Source organism: Somniosus microcephalus, chromosome 12 (assembly GCF_052327205.1).
Source record: "Somniosus microcephalus isolate GS21.2 chromosome 12, FLI_Smic_1.0, whole genome shotgun sequence".
Classification (NCBI taxonomy): domain Eukaryota; kingdom Metazoa; phylum Chordata; class Chondrichthyes; order Squaliformes; family Somniosidae; genus Somniosus; species Somniosus microcephalus.
In genome coordinates this window covers 187035458-187051183 of record NC_140998.1, presented here as the reverse complement: position 1 = coordinate 187051183, position 15726 = coordinate 187035458, and positions in this window count along the sequence as shown.

Sequence of the window (15726 nt, the reverse complement as noted above, 5' to 3'; positions counted from 1 at the left end):
CGAAATTTTCAAATGCTTCTCCTTCGCAAACTGAAGACTTATAAAACTCTCGGTACTGCCCGTATCTATAAGGGCCTTCACTTCCAACCCATTGATTTGGGCCGTAACTATAGCTTTGTTTAGGCCATGAGCAAATGCAGCAGAAATTGATGCAATAAACGCCCTATCTAAAGGCTGAATAGTCACAGAGGAGGTAATTGAACCTGATGATTTACACACACGTGCGTAATGACCTCTCTTGCCGCATTTACTACACACAGCCTCCCGAGCAGGACACTTCAGACGAGGGTGCCGGACATTCCCACAAAAATAACACTTCTGAATCCTAGAGGCAACAGCCGCCAAAGTAGAAACTGTTTCAGAATCTAGTAAACCACTCCTATTAAGTCCACATAATTCCTTTTCATCCGGAACTGCTGAAACCACAGTCGCAGGCCGATTAAAAAGAGCATAAGAATCCGAACTTCTCTGAGCCACATCCAATGTAGAAGCTTGCTCAAAAGCACTCTTAAGATCCAAAGTCTTATTTTCTAACAACCGCTGATGAATTGATCTAGACAGTAATCCATTAATAAAAGCATCCCGTACCGATTCTTCCTTATATTCTTCAGCTGTCACAGCCTTATAATTACAGTTAACACTAAGGCACCGAAGTGCTTGTAAATAAGTATCCAAAGATTCTCCCACCTGCTGCCTACGGGCAGATAGAAGGTGATGTGCAAATACCTCATTCTTTGGTTTAACAAAAATCTTTTCCAATGTAGAAATAGCCACTTCGTAAGTTTTACAGTCCAAAATATACTTATACACATCCGGAGCAATGTAGTTGATCAGCATATTCAGCTTATTTAGAGAATCTTGATCCAACACGCCCAAAAAGTTTTTATATGTACAATACCAGTGTTTCCATTTATCATCCACTCCTGCAGAATTAGGGTCAGCATTGAATCGTTCTGGTTGAAGATATCGCTCCATTCTGACATAAAGTTAATAAATTGAAATAAAGAATAGATTTGCCTTTCTAATCTAGGCTTTATTAACTTTAAAAATCCTGTAGCACATCTTCAACACCCAGTCCCAAGCAAGGCTGGAAAGAACTGAATTTAAGATGGCCACCACAAATCACATGACAATCAACTACCAATGAGCTCACAGCATACATCTCAAAGGCAGGAAACAAACAACCAATCACAATACTTCTTAGTAAACATAAAGAATAATCACCACAGTACTCCAGACAGAACAGAGCTCACTTCGAACAGACAGGGCTCACCCTCGCGGGTTAAGACCATCTCCCACCCCCCAAACAACTTCCTGACCTCCCTACCCCGCCCAACTTCCTGACACCCTCCCCACCCCCACCCAACTTCCTGAGCCCCTCACCCCACCCAACTTCCTGACCCCCTCCCTCTCTCTCTCTCTCCCCCTCCGATCTCCTCTCTCTTTCGGCCTCCCCCCTCTCTCTCTGCCTGCTTCCTCTCTCTGCTCCCTCTCTGCCTTTCTCTCTGCCCCAATCTCTCTCCCTCTCTCCACCCCACGCTCTCTGCCCCAGCTTCCTCTGCCCCACTCTCTCTCTCTCTGCCCCACTCTCTCTCTCTCTGCCCCACTTTCCCTCTCTCTCTGCCCCACTCTCTCTCTCTCTGTTCCACTCTCTCTCTCTCTCTGCCCCACTCTCTCTCTCTCTGCCCCACTCTCTCTCTCTCTGCCCCCACTCTCTCTCTCTCTGTCCCACTCTCTCTCTCTCTCTCTCTCCCCCACTCTCTCTCTCTGCCCCACTCTCTCTCTCTCTCTGCCCCACTCTCTCTCTCTCTCTCTCTGCCCCACTCTCTCTCTCTCTCTCTGCCCCACTCTCTCTATCTGCCCCACTCTCTCTCTATCTGCCCCACTCTCTATCTCTCGCTCTGCCCCACTCTCTCTCTCTCTCTACCCCACTCTCTCTCTGTCCCACTCTCTCTCTCTCTCTCTCTGCCCCACTCTCTCTCTCTCTGCCCCAATCTCTCTCTCTCTGCCCCACTCTCTCTCTTTCTGCCCCACTCTCCCTCTCTCTGCCCCTCTCTGCCTTTCTCTGCCCCACTCGCTCTCTCTCTCTCTGCCCCACTCTCTCTCTCTCTCTGCCCTACTCTCTCTCTCTCTCTCTGCCCCACTCTCTCTCTCTCCGTCCCACTGTCTCTCTCTTTCTGCCCCACTCGCTCTCTTTCTGCCCCACTCTCTCTCTCTCTGCCCCAGTCTCTCTCTCTCCCTGTCCCTCTCTGTCTTTCTGCCCATTTCTCTCTCTCGCTGCCCCCTCTCTCTTCCCCACTCGCGCTCTCTGCCCCTATCTCTCTCTCTCTGCCCCACTCCCTCCCTTATCTTTGCCCCACTCTCTCTCTCTTTGCCCCACGGTCTCTCTCTGCCCTCTCTCTCCCCCACTCTCTCTCTCTGAGACTGGGGTGTGGGGTCTGGGATTGGGGGCGGGGCTGTGCCTGGGGTCGGGACTTGGCCGGCGCGGTGGAGCAATGGGTGGGGCTGGTCCTGGGGGCACGGCTGTGACTGTGGACTGGGGTCAGGGCTGTGGCAGGACTGGGGGCGGGTCAGGGGCTGGGAGCTGTTAGCTGGGCTGGGACTGCTGTGGTTGTTGGAGGTCATTCATCTCAATCACATGACATCACCGCAGGAGTTCCTCAGGGCAGTGTCCTAGGCCCAACCATCTTCAGCTGTTTTATCAATGACCTTCCCTCCATCATAAGGTCAGAAGTGGGGATGTTCGCTGATGATTGCACACTGTTCAGCACCATTCGAGACTCGTCAGATACTGACGCAGTCCGTTTCCATATGCAGCAAGAACTGGACAACATTCAGAATTGGGCTGACAAGTGGCAAGTAACATTCGCACCACACAAGTGCCAGGCAATGACCATCTCCAACAAGCAAGACTCTAACCATCTCCCCATGACATTCAATGACATTACCATCGCTGAATCCCCCACTATCAACATCCTGGAGGTTACCATTGATCAGAAACTGAACTGGAGCAGCCATATAAATACTATGGCTACAAAAGCAGGCCAGAGGCTGGGAATTCTGCGGCGAGTGTCTCACCTCCTGATTCCCCAAAGCCTTTCCACCATCTACAAGGCACAAGCCAGGAGTGTGATGGAATACTCTCCACTTGCCTGGATGAGTGCAGCTCCAACAACACTCAAGAAGCTCAACACCATTCAGGATAAAGCAGCCCGCTTGATTGGCACCCCATCCACCACCTTCAACATTCACTCCCTCCACCACCGGCGCACTGTGGCTGCAGTGTGCACCATCTACAAGATGCACTGCAGCAACTCGCCAAAGCTCCTTCAACAGCACCTTCCAAACCCGCAACCTCTACCACTTAGAAGGACAAGGGCCGCAGACGCATGGGAACATCACTACCTACAAGTTCCCCTCCAAGCCACACACCATCCTGACTTGGACCTGTATCGCCGTTCCTTCACTGTCGCTGGGCCAAAATCCTGGAACTCCCTTCCTAACAGCATTGTGGGTGCACCTACACCATATGGACTGCAGCGGTTCAAGAAGGTGGCTCACCACCATCTTCTCAAGGGCAATTAGGGATTGGCATTAAATGCAGGCCTAGCCAGCCAGCGATGCCCACATCCCATCAATGAATAACATTTTTTTTTAAATCTCCACACACTATTGATGATTCCCCCCTCATCACTTCTTTCACTGGAGGAGACTCTAAATTCGCAATATTAACATCTAAAGACCCCTGCATTTACACTGAAATAACCACGAATTGTAATTCCAAAAGAAACTTCTAGATGATTCATTGTGCTGACAATTTCTCTTCCTTCCTTCTCCAGCAGGGTAACAAGTGCACTGAGATGAGTGTCATCCTTGCCCTCATTGCAATGTTGCTTTTGCCACTGCAGATTTTCTTCAGAAACACATCAGAAGACACGCAGAATCCAGTGGACAAATTTCAGCAGGACAATCTCCTCCTTACAGAATAAAGTATCTTGCACAATGCACAAATGGGCAGGGATCATTCACACAATCTGTCCACAGGAGAGAATGTATAAAATCAGGAGATTTTCACCTAAACCAGGAGATCCACACAGGAGAGAGGCCGCATAAATGTAGTGAATGTGGAAATAGTTTCACACAGGCAGGGCACCTCCATGGACACCAGCGGATCCACACAGGAGAGAGGCCACATAAATGTGCTGAATGTGGAGAGAGTTTCACAGATGCAGGGACCCTCCATAGACACCAGCGGATCCACCCAGGAGAGAGGCCGTATAAATGTGCTGAATGTGGAAAGAGTTTCACGCAGGCAGGGCACCTCCATAGACACCAGCGGATCCACACAGGAGAGAGGCCGTGTAAATGTACTGAATGTGGAGAGAGTTTTGCTTACATCTATCAGTTGAAAGCTCACACTTGCTTTGAAACCTGCCGTCATTGTGGGGAATTCTTCAAGGATTCAGCAGCTTTCAAAGTTCACCTGAGAAAATGTTCCGAAACATAATGAAGATAACGGTAACCAATTTATAATTTGACTAAGTTTAAATATTTCTTTCTATTTGAATGACCTTCAATAACCACTAGTTTTCTCAAAGATTACTCATATTTATACTTCTTACCTTTCACTCTTTATGATAATATTTTTGTGTGGATTAAGATGGAATATAAGGGTAAATTCCACAATTCCTCACTCCCAGTGAGGGTTGGAGATTTGGGGCTATGTTGCTGTAGCCTAATGTCTGACCCTCTCGCTCTGAAATTGTATCTTTTGACTGGGATTTCAAAATGTTCCCTCTGCTATAAACTGCAGCATGTGCAGAATGTGTTTAATCTCCGTGAGTCTTTGTCCCACCGAGCTGTCACAGCCCCTTTATTCTGATGGTGAGAGATTGCTGGGATCGATGCTGTCTTTATGCAGTCTGGTTACATATGCTTTGGTAAAGGTACCTATCACAAAATATACTGTGTTAATAATATAGCGACAGAAAAATTGTTTCCCATGAGATTTTCTGAACAGACGTTCTGTAAAATGCTGTTATTGTAGTTTTCATAGTTTAAGAAAGTGTCGACAAAAGTTTAAGCAGAAGCTGCATTTGAAAATTAAAAAGTTGGTTGAAACGTGTAATTTATTTGACTCAGGCTCGACAGGCCAAAATGTGTTTTAATTTGTATTATTCTGTATTGTATTTAAAATATTTCCATGCAAACGGATTGATCTGTGTCTACATTGTCCAATTAAAATGTATGTTGATGTACAGTGTTATTCAAACATTATTAAACAAGCAAATTGTGATCTGATTAAATTATCACGGAGCAGTTTATTTAATGCTGTGCACAAATTGGTTGCCGCCTTTCCTGCATTACAACAGTGACTCCACTTCCAAAAGTACTTCATTGGCTGTAAAGCACTTTGAGACGTCCAGTGGACGTGAAAGGCGCTATATAAATGCAAGTCTTTCATTCTTGTCTTTTTATTCTGAAATTGACTGAATTGCCTCTGATCCGAGGGGAGTCAGGCGGTACGTATGTTGGCGGGGCGAGGTGCACCGGCCGGTGGGTTTAACGCGAGGACGCGGGACCGGAAGGAAGATGACGGCGCCCATGTGAGGGGGAAATGCGGCTTCTTGTTGTTTCAAAGAGGAATGTGATAAATCCATGTAGTGAAACAAGAACTCGAAGAGGCGATATCTTAGAATTAGTCCAGGTACTTTTTTAACAACTGCATAGCAAACATACAGGCCTGCATCCTGCATCCTGGCATTCCACTTTTGCTGACCTTGACAGGAAGCAACCCCCTGACCTTAACTAGTGGCAGCACTGGCTACAGCACCACCTGGTGAATAACCTTAATCATAACATCCCAGATTACTATATTCCTCCCCCCTTAAGATTTCAGTATGAATTTTTTAACAAACAACCATTCCTAAGGGTCACATAAGAAGTCTCCATTCACCATGTTCCATACTTGACGAATCTAATAGGTAAGTATCAATCTCTCTGGTGGCTTGCGAGCCCTTTGTGAATGTCTAACAGTAAAGTCCCTGCTTGTTTGTGGTGAAGCCACCAGCTGTTCCTGAGCAGTGCTCAGAGTATCTGACTGCAACAATGGTTTCCTCTTGATGAATAGGTTCCTGTGGAATTGTCTCTGTCCATGGTGGTGGCACCACAGATGCACTTGGATAACTGGGGACAAACCTGTCCTCAGCCATTGCATCTGGAACCTTCATTTCAATTTCTCCTTGTCTGGTAAGTATCTGATCGACATGTCTGCGTACTACCCTACCATCTCCCAACATGGCCTTGTATGATACTGGACCTGTCATTGAGTCTATGAAACCAGGAATCTACTTTGGTCTATAACTGAAATTCCTGGTAAGGACCGCATTTCCTTCTCCAAAACTTCGGCTCTTTGTTCTTTTGTCATGGTTCTCTTTTTGTTTGTTTTGTCTGTTTTCCATTTTCCTTTTTAGGTCTGGGTGGACAAGGTCAAGAGCGGAGCATAGTCTATGACCTAATAACATCTCAGCAGGAGAGAGTCCTGTGGTGGATTGAGGTGTTATTCTGTAGCTGAACAGAACCCGTGACACTTTGGCTGCTAAACTCCCTTCTGCACTTTTTTTCATCATCTCTTTAAATGTTTGTACGGCTCTCTCCGCAAGTCCATTTGAGGACGGATGATATGGAGCCGAGGTCACCTGCACTATGCCATTTTTTCTCATGAACTCTTTTGCCTCTGTACTCACAAAACAAGTGGCATTGTCACTTACCACGATCTCCGGTAGCCCTTGATTACTGACGCTCCGATGCAGGCAGTCTATAGTAATAGTGGAGGATGCAGAATTTACAGGGTAAACATCCATCCATTTGGAATGTGCATCAATGATTATGAGGAACATCTTTCCCATGAATGGACCCGCATAATCTAAGTGCAATCTTCTCCATGGTTTATCCGGCCACTCCCAGGGGTGGAGAGGAGCCGCTGCTGGTGCATTCCTGTGTACCTGACAAGTGTTGCATGTCTTGACTAGATTTTCTATCTCCTCATCTAGCTTTGGCCACCACAAGTAACTCCTAGCCAAGGCTTTCATATGCGAGACCCCAGGATGACACTGATGTAGTTGCCCTATGATAGACTGTTGTGCTGGCTGTGGAATAATCACTTGTGCTCCCCACAACACGCAACCATCCTGCACACTCAGCTCTGTTTTCCTGACACTGTAGGGTGTGAAGTCAGCCCCTTCTGGGTGCTGTGGCCATCCCCTCACTACATATTCTCGAACTCGAGGCAGTACTGCATCTTTACCTGTCCATGTTCTTACTTGCTCTGCAGTCACAAGTGCCGTGTCAGTGTCCTCCAACATCAAAACTCTGTCCTCTGGAGCTGCACGGATAGGTGTGCCTGGCAGTGGAAGACGGCTCAAGGCACTTGCATTCCCATGGTACTTGCCCGCCTTGTAGACGATGACATACTCATATGCCCTCAACGTCACGGCCCACCTCTGGATCCGGGGTGACACCATCTGTGAAACTGCTTTCATTTCATTGAAAAGAGAGGTAAGAGGTTTATGATTGGTACATATGGTGAACTTCCTGCCATATATGTACTTGTGGAACCTCAGTAACCCAAACATTACTGCTAACCCCTCTTTGTCTAACTGGGAATAGTTTTTTTCCGCTGGTGTTAGAGTTCGGGACATAAAGCCTATTGGTCTTTCAGTTCCATCTTCCATGCGGTGTGAAAGAACTACCCCCACCCCGTAAGGTGAAGCATCACAAGAGAGAATGATGTCTTTCTCTTCATTGTAGTGAACCAGCACATCCGATGACAGCATCAACTTCTTGGACTGTTCAAATGAAACCCCCTGCTCCTCTCCCCACTGCCACTGTGTCTCCTTGTGCAGTAGTTTGTGAAGCGGTGCTAACACTGTTGACAAGTTTGGTAAAAACCTGTTATAATAGGTCAGCAGTCCCAGGTAAGCTTTTAACTCAGCCACATTGGTAGGAGCAGGGGCATCCTGCAGTGCTTGTACCTTCTCCTTGAGTGGATGGAGCCCGGTGGCGTCCACTCTGTGTCTCAGGAACACTGCCTCATTCCCCAGGAAAGTGCACTTACTCCTCTTGAGCCATAACCCTGCCCTCTCCAATCTCTGTAGTACCTCTCTGAGTGCTCAGATGCTCCTGGTCAGCTCTTCCTGTCACCAGAATGTCATCCAGATAGATGGAAACATGTGGAATGCCTTGCAGTACACCTTTGATTGTCCTCTGGAAGATAGCTGGACTAGATGAGACACCAAACGGTAAGTGGTTATATGTAAACAAGCCCTTGTGTGTATTTATGGTAACATACTTCTTTGATTCGTCATCCAGTGTAATCTGCAAGTATGCATGACTCATATCCAACTTTGTGAATTTCTTCCCTCCAGCCAGGTTTGCAAAGAGATCCTCTGTTTTGGGAATAGGATACTGCTCTAGTTTGGACGCCCGATTGACTGTCAATTTATAATCTCCACAGAGTCTTACCGAATTGTCCGGTTTCAAAACAGGTACTATGGGAGCTGCCCATTCCGAACATTTCACTGGCTCCAGTATGTTCTCTCTCAATAGGCGGTCAAGCTCAGCCTCTACCTTTGGCTTCATGGCATAAGGCACAGGTCGTTGTTTAAAAAACCTTGGCGGTGCCTCCTTGTCTACATAAATCTTAGCTGGGGGGGCCATTAAATGTGCCAAGTTCCTCCTTGAACACATTCTCATGTTCACTCAACACTTCTTGCAAAGTCAACTTTTTGCCCTCATCTATTTGATTTACTGCTCCCCAGTCTAATTTAAGTTCTTTTATCCAGCCCCGACCTAACAGGTTTGGTCCGGTACCTGATACTATAACTACAGATAGCTGTTTCACTGTGTCCCTGTGCTGCACAGTTACATTAGCTGCACCTAATTTTTCTACTCATTCACCTGTATATGTTTTAAGATGCAGAGAGCAAAACTTTAACTCTGGAACTTTTGCACGGTTCCACAATTTTGAGTACTCTGCCTTGTTCATTATGGTTACACCACACCCTGTATCGACTTCAAAGTTCACCTTAGAGCCATTTACTGTCAGTTGCAATGTGATAGGAGCCACTTTTGGAATGTTCTCTAACATTCTATACATTATGAACATGTCCTCTTCTTCCTCAGCTTCCCCGCTGATGTGGTGTGCTCCATGTTTTTTCACTTCTCTTCCTTGGTTTTGCTTTCCTCCCCCTTTTGGTTTGGATTCCTCCACAGGTGATTTTGCTCTGCAAACTCATTTTATGTGTCCTTGTTTCCCACACTTGTGGCACTTTTCCTCCAGAAACCGGCATTCACTTGCCAAGTGATCGCCCTTGCCTCTATAACATGCATTCCCATGCTCACGTTGTGGTTTCTGACGCATGTTTAACTTGTGCACAACAACCTGACCTGTAACTTGCTTAGCATTAGCCCTGTCTGAACCCTGTATTTCTTTTACATCTCGGTTCGCTGTCTCTATGGCTTGAGCAAGTTCCAATGCTTTTTCATAAGTAAGCCCAGTCTCGGATAACAATCTACGGTGCATTCGGTCATCAATTATTCCGCAAACTAGCCTATCTCTCAGCATTTCCTTCAGGTTGTTCCCATAATTGCAATCTTGTGCCAATTTACGCAACACCACTACATAGTCCATTACACTCTCTTCCTCTTTTCTGTTCCTTGAATTAAACTTGAACCACTGTACAATCTCACTAGGTTTGGGGTTGAAATGTTCTTTGAGCAAGGCCACTCATTCAACAAATGATTTGTCTCCAGGCTTTTCAGGACTGAGCAGATTCCTCATCAAACTGTAGGTCTGGCTTCCCACTGAACGAAGCAGAATGGCTTTCCATTTTCCGGCATCATTTATTTCATTTGCTTCGAAGAAATAACCCAACACTTCACAGTATTCCTCCCAGGTTTGTGCTGGAATATCAAAAGCGGAGACCGTTCCTACCGTGGCAGTCATGCTCTCTTCCAACTGGTAGCTAACTTTAGCTCGTGATTTTGTTGTTTAAAAGTCCCGGCAGACTTCTCTTCTTTATTCATGGTCCTTTTTACCTCGTCGTCAAATGTGATAAATCCATGTAGTGAAACAAGAACTCGAAGAGGCGATATCTTAGAATTAGTCAGGTACTTTATTAACAACTGCGTAGCAAACATACAGGCCTGCATCCTGCATCCTGGCATTCCACCTTTGCTGACCTTGACAGGAAGCAACCCCCTGACCTTAACTAGTGGCAGCACTGCCTACAGCACCACCTGGTGGATAACCTTAATCATAACATCCCAGATTACTATAAGGAAGAAAACCGGGCTTAAAAAAACCCGCCGGAGCCATGGAGAAAGAGCCGCCCTGGGAGTGGGCACCCGCTAGCCGCCGATAAGGCCCCAGAGTTGGGGTAAGTGGGGCCGGAGAGGCGCCGGGAGCGGGAATGAGTGGGCAGGTTGGGCCCTGGAGACTAGGCCCAGGTCCCCCTCCTCTCCCCTCCCCCAGCCTCAGGCCCAGGGCCCACATTCAGCCCAGTTCAACCTGAGCAGCACTTTCACATTCCACTCAAACTTCTCATTCACTTCAACCTCTTACACTTAGTCACACTTAAAAAACATTAGCTCATTTTAACCCCTCTTTAATTTTATTGTAATCTATTTGATTTTAAAAAATGATTTTAATCTCTTAAATATAAATGTATACTATATTTTAAATTTAACCTGATTATTACTTTTAGATTTCATTAAAGTGTTTTGTCTACTTTAATGCGGGAAATTTATTTCCACTTTTTCATTGGCGAAAGAACCAAAGGGGACGTGAGGAAAGTTTTTTTTTTGCACAGCGACTGGTTAGGATCTGGAATTCACTGCCTGAAAGGGTGGTGGAGGCAGATTCAATCGTGGCTTTCAAAAGGGAATTGGATAAGTACCCAAAGGAAAAAGAATTTGCAGGGCTACGGGGAAAGGGCGGGGGAGTGGAACTAGCTGAAGTGCTCTTTCCAAGTTGGGATGGTGTGTGACTTGGAGGGGCACTTGGAGGTGGTGGTGTTTGTGGTGTATGTGCCTTTAAGAGCAATTATGGTGTATGTGCCTTTAAGAGCCCCAGGTGCGCATAATGCCAGTAATTGCCACTTGGGCTATATAAGCATGTGTATTGTGTATATCCTTTAGAAACCCCCCCCAGACTTGCTTAGTAAATACCTATGAACCAACTTCTGTCTTCAGTGTCTTTATCTACACACGGACACTACAGTGGCGACGAAGTGGAAACGGACTTACCTGCAATTCAGCAGCACCTCAAGGACATCGATTCCTCCAGCGTCCAGAAGACTCAAGGAAGTAAGAGAAACTGTGGTTTCACCAGCTGGCCAAGCTGGTGGCAGGTACTGCGCTAATCCTTCCTGGGCGTCAGGCTGGAGCTCCAGCGGCGGGCTCTACAGCTGAGACAGGCAGCAAAATCGGAGGCAAGCAATAACGGACTGGGAGGGTGCACTCGGGAGACGGCCGGCGCGGCAAGCAGGTCAGCGTTTAGACCTCCGTCGGGAACGAGTCTCCAACAGTGAATAAACAGAAACCACAGTAAAACAGCATTGTTATCGGTAGCAGCGGCGGGAAAGCACGGGAAGCGCCATATCGTTGCTACAGAAAAAAAAAAAGCGCGGGAAGCGCCATATCTTTTCTGAAATGCCTAAATCTGGTAATATTGAGGCTTTTGATGGTGAAATAGAAGATTGGACCACATACGTGGAAAGAGTAGAGGTTTATTGCACTGCAAATGGAATAGCAGATGAAAAAAAAGCTTCAGTACTTCTGAACTTAATGGGCGCGAAGACATACGGGCTGTTACGAAACTTAATCACTCCAGCCAAACCAAAGGACAAGAATTTTAAAGAAATTGTTGATACCCTGCAGGAGCATTTAAACCCAACACCGCTGCTGATAGCGGAACGATTCAAGTTCTTCAAGAGAAATCAACACAAGAATGAAAGTAACGCTGATTACCTAACCGAATTAAGAAAGCTATCAAAGTACTGCCAATTCGGAGCAGGACTATCGGATTATCTTCGAGACAAATTTGTTTGCGGTCTCTTAAGTGAAGGAACACAAAAAAGACTGCTTTCTGAAAAAGATTTAACATTGGACAAAGCTTTCAGTATGGCTGTATCATACGAAGCAGCAGCAAAAGGAGCTGCAGAGATACAACAAGAGACACAGGACTTCGGCACCCATAAAATGACACAGGAGTTCAGAAGATGTTATCGCTGCGGCAGATCCACCCATAACCAGAGGGACTGCTGGTTCAAGGGCAAAGCATGCAGGCAATGCGGTAAGATTGGACACATTGCACGGGTATGCCAATCTGGACAAAATAAATCCACTGACAGAAAACAAAAAATCAATAAAGAAATGTACAGGAAGGTACAAATGATGACGGACAATAGCTCCGAAGACCAGAATAGCGATAGCGACTCCGGAAACAAGAGACTAAGCTGTCTCAAATTACATAATGTACTTGCCAAAGAGGATTACCAAACCATTTGGGTTACCCTCACAATAGCAGGGTCCCCAGTTAAAATGGAGCTAGATACAGGATCAGCTCTAACCGTAATAAATCGACGAGATTACGAGAGGCTATTTTCGCATATACCTCTAAAAGACACATCCATTATCTTAAAAACATATACGGGGCAGAAAGTCTACCCCAAAGGAAAAATAAGGGTGCCTGTGGTATACAACGGCAAAGAAATACAAAAGTTGTATTTATACATTCTACAAGATGGTGGTCCACCGTTGTTGGGACGTGAATGGATAAGGAAGATACGTTTAGACTGGCACTCCATTCAGGCACTGACGGTGACCAGTAAGGAAAAAAACAATGATGACATCATACCTGAACGATTAAAAGACATCTTGGCCAACGCCAAAGAAGTGTTTCAAGAGAAACTAGGAACCTTGAAAGGCATCACCGCCTCAATAAAAGTGGAAGATGCAGCAATTCCAAAAATTTTTAAGGCAAGACCGGTGCCGTACGCAATACGTCCGGCAGTCGAGGCAGAGCTGGAGAATTTGGAAAAGGCAGGCGTATTATCCAAAATAGATTGGAGCGAATGGGCAACACCCATCGTTCCAGTCATGAAAAAAGCATTGAAAAATAACTCTGAAGAACAGAGAAAAATTTGCATCTGTGGGGACTTTAAGGTGACTGTAAACCCGGTCCTTCACACGGTACAGTATCCTCTTCCGAGGATAGAAGATATTTTCGCCTCACTATCCGGAGGGAAACGTTTCACAAAAATTGACTTGGCACAGGCATATCTACAGTTGGAGGTTGAGGAGACCTCTAAAAAGTATCTCACAATAAACACACACAAAGGCCTGTACCAGTACAATCGACTGGTTTTTGGAGTAGCATCAGCTCCAGCTATCTGGCAAAGAGCTATGGAGCAAGTCCTGCAAGGGATTCCGGGGACTCAATGCTACCTAGACGACATCCTTATAACAGGAGAAAACGACAACGAGCACCTTGCCAATTTGGAGCAGGTGCTCACTAGGCTGAAAGAACGGGGCCTACGAGCAAATCGCCCCAAGTGCGAATTTTTCCAAAATCAGATATCATATTGTGGCCACATAATTAATAAGGAAGGGTTGCATAAGTCACCTGAAAAAATTGAAGCAGTTATAAAAGCCCCAGTACCTGAAAATGTTTCAGAATTAAGGTCATTCCTGGGATTAATAAATTACTATCATAAATTTTTACCGAACTTATCAACTATTCTACACCCTCTTAATGATCTTCTACAGACAGGAGTGATTTGGAAATGGAACGAAGACTGTAAACGTGCCTTCCATAAATGTAAAGACTTAATCACATTCGAGAAAGTTTTGGCTCATTACAACCCATCACTACCAATCAGACTGGCGTGCGATGCATCCCCTTATGGCATAGGAGCGGTATTGTCCCATAGATTCCCTGATGGCTCGGAACGGCCGATAGCTTTTGCGTCACGCTCATTGAACTCAGCTGAGCGTAACTATGCCCAGATAGACAGGGAAGCACTCAGCCTGGTATGGGGAGTCTCCATATTCAACCCTAAAAAAGGTGTCCCAATTATGATGGCACAAAGACTACAGAGGTGGTCCCTTTTTCTAGGGGCACACCAATACAACATTGAATACAAAGGGTCAAAACAGCATGGGAATGCTGACGGTTTATCGCGCCTACCGTTGCCAATGATAGAAGAGGCACCTACAGTAGACCCAGTAGAGATATTCCACTCTACCATAGTGGAATGTCTACCGGTGACAAATTCTGCCATTGAAAGGGAGACAAGAAATGACCCTACTCTCTCACGGGTCTACGATTTAACAGTGAAGGGATGGCCAGCACATGGCGAACCATTGTTGCCAGCATTCTCGCAAAGAAGAGAACAGCTGTCAGTGTGCCGAGGAACCTTGATGTGTGGATCCAGAGTGGTGATTCCACCCAAATTCCAGGATAAAGTGCTAAAGGAGCTTCACGAGGGGCATCTGGGTGGAGTGAAAATGAAGAAACTAGCTAGGGCGTTTGTATGGTGGCCAGGTATCGATGGAGACATCGAAGACATGACCAAGAGCTGCCTAGGATGCCAGAAGGTCCAAAATGCTCCGCCACAGGCCCCTCTACATCCATGGGAGTGGCCCTCATCTCCCTGGCAAAGGGTGCACATCGACTTTGCTGGTCCATTTATGGACTCAATGTTCTTAATCGCAGTTGATGCACACTCCAAGTGGCCGGAGGTAATAAAGATGTCCTCCACCACCACGGAAAAAACCATCACAGTATTAAGGACCATATTTGCCAGGAATGGGCTGCCGGAACAGATATGTTCTGATAATGGACCGCAATTTGTGTCCGAAGAATTCAGAAAATTCTTAAAGAACAATGGGGTAAAGCACTACACGTCCGCCCCATACCATCCCGCCACCAATGGATTGGCTGAAAGGTTTGTCCAGACCTTCAAGAATGCCATAAAGGCCATGGGTAATGAAGACATAAAACTTCAGCACAAGGTGGATAACTTCTTATTTGCATATAGGAATGCAACACATATGGTTACCAACCAAACTCCCGCCATGATGTTCTACAATAGAAACCTAAGATGCCGGCTGGATTTGGTCAAGCCCAACATCCGAAGGGACGTGGAGAACCGGCAGTTTCAGGGCATGAATGAAAGGCCAACTAGGGCCTTCCAGATAGGCCAACCGGTTTTGGCCCGGGACTACCGTACCGAGAAATGGCAGCCTGGAACTATCTGCACACGACTAGGACCACTGATGTATACCGTGGACATCGGAGAAAGCATAATAAGGCGCTATGCTGACCAAATCATAGAGTCATCCGAAAAGGGACAACCTACACCACAACTCTATACGCCAAACGATGAAGTAGAGATACCCATATCTACCTCCGATCCGGTGATACTGGAACCCGATGAACCCGACACTGACATTCAAGCCAAATCAGCCTTGCCAAAGGAACCTACTACACCACCAGAAACTACTACACCCCCGAGGCGTTATCCGGACCGAGTCAGGAAGCCTCCTGAGAGACTAACTTATAATTAATTAATACAGCAATGTATATTATTTTGCATATAACATGTAATTAATAATTACTTAAAATATGATGTACTAGTTAGCTAGAAGGGGAGGAATTGT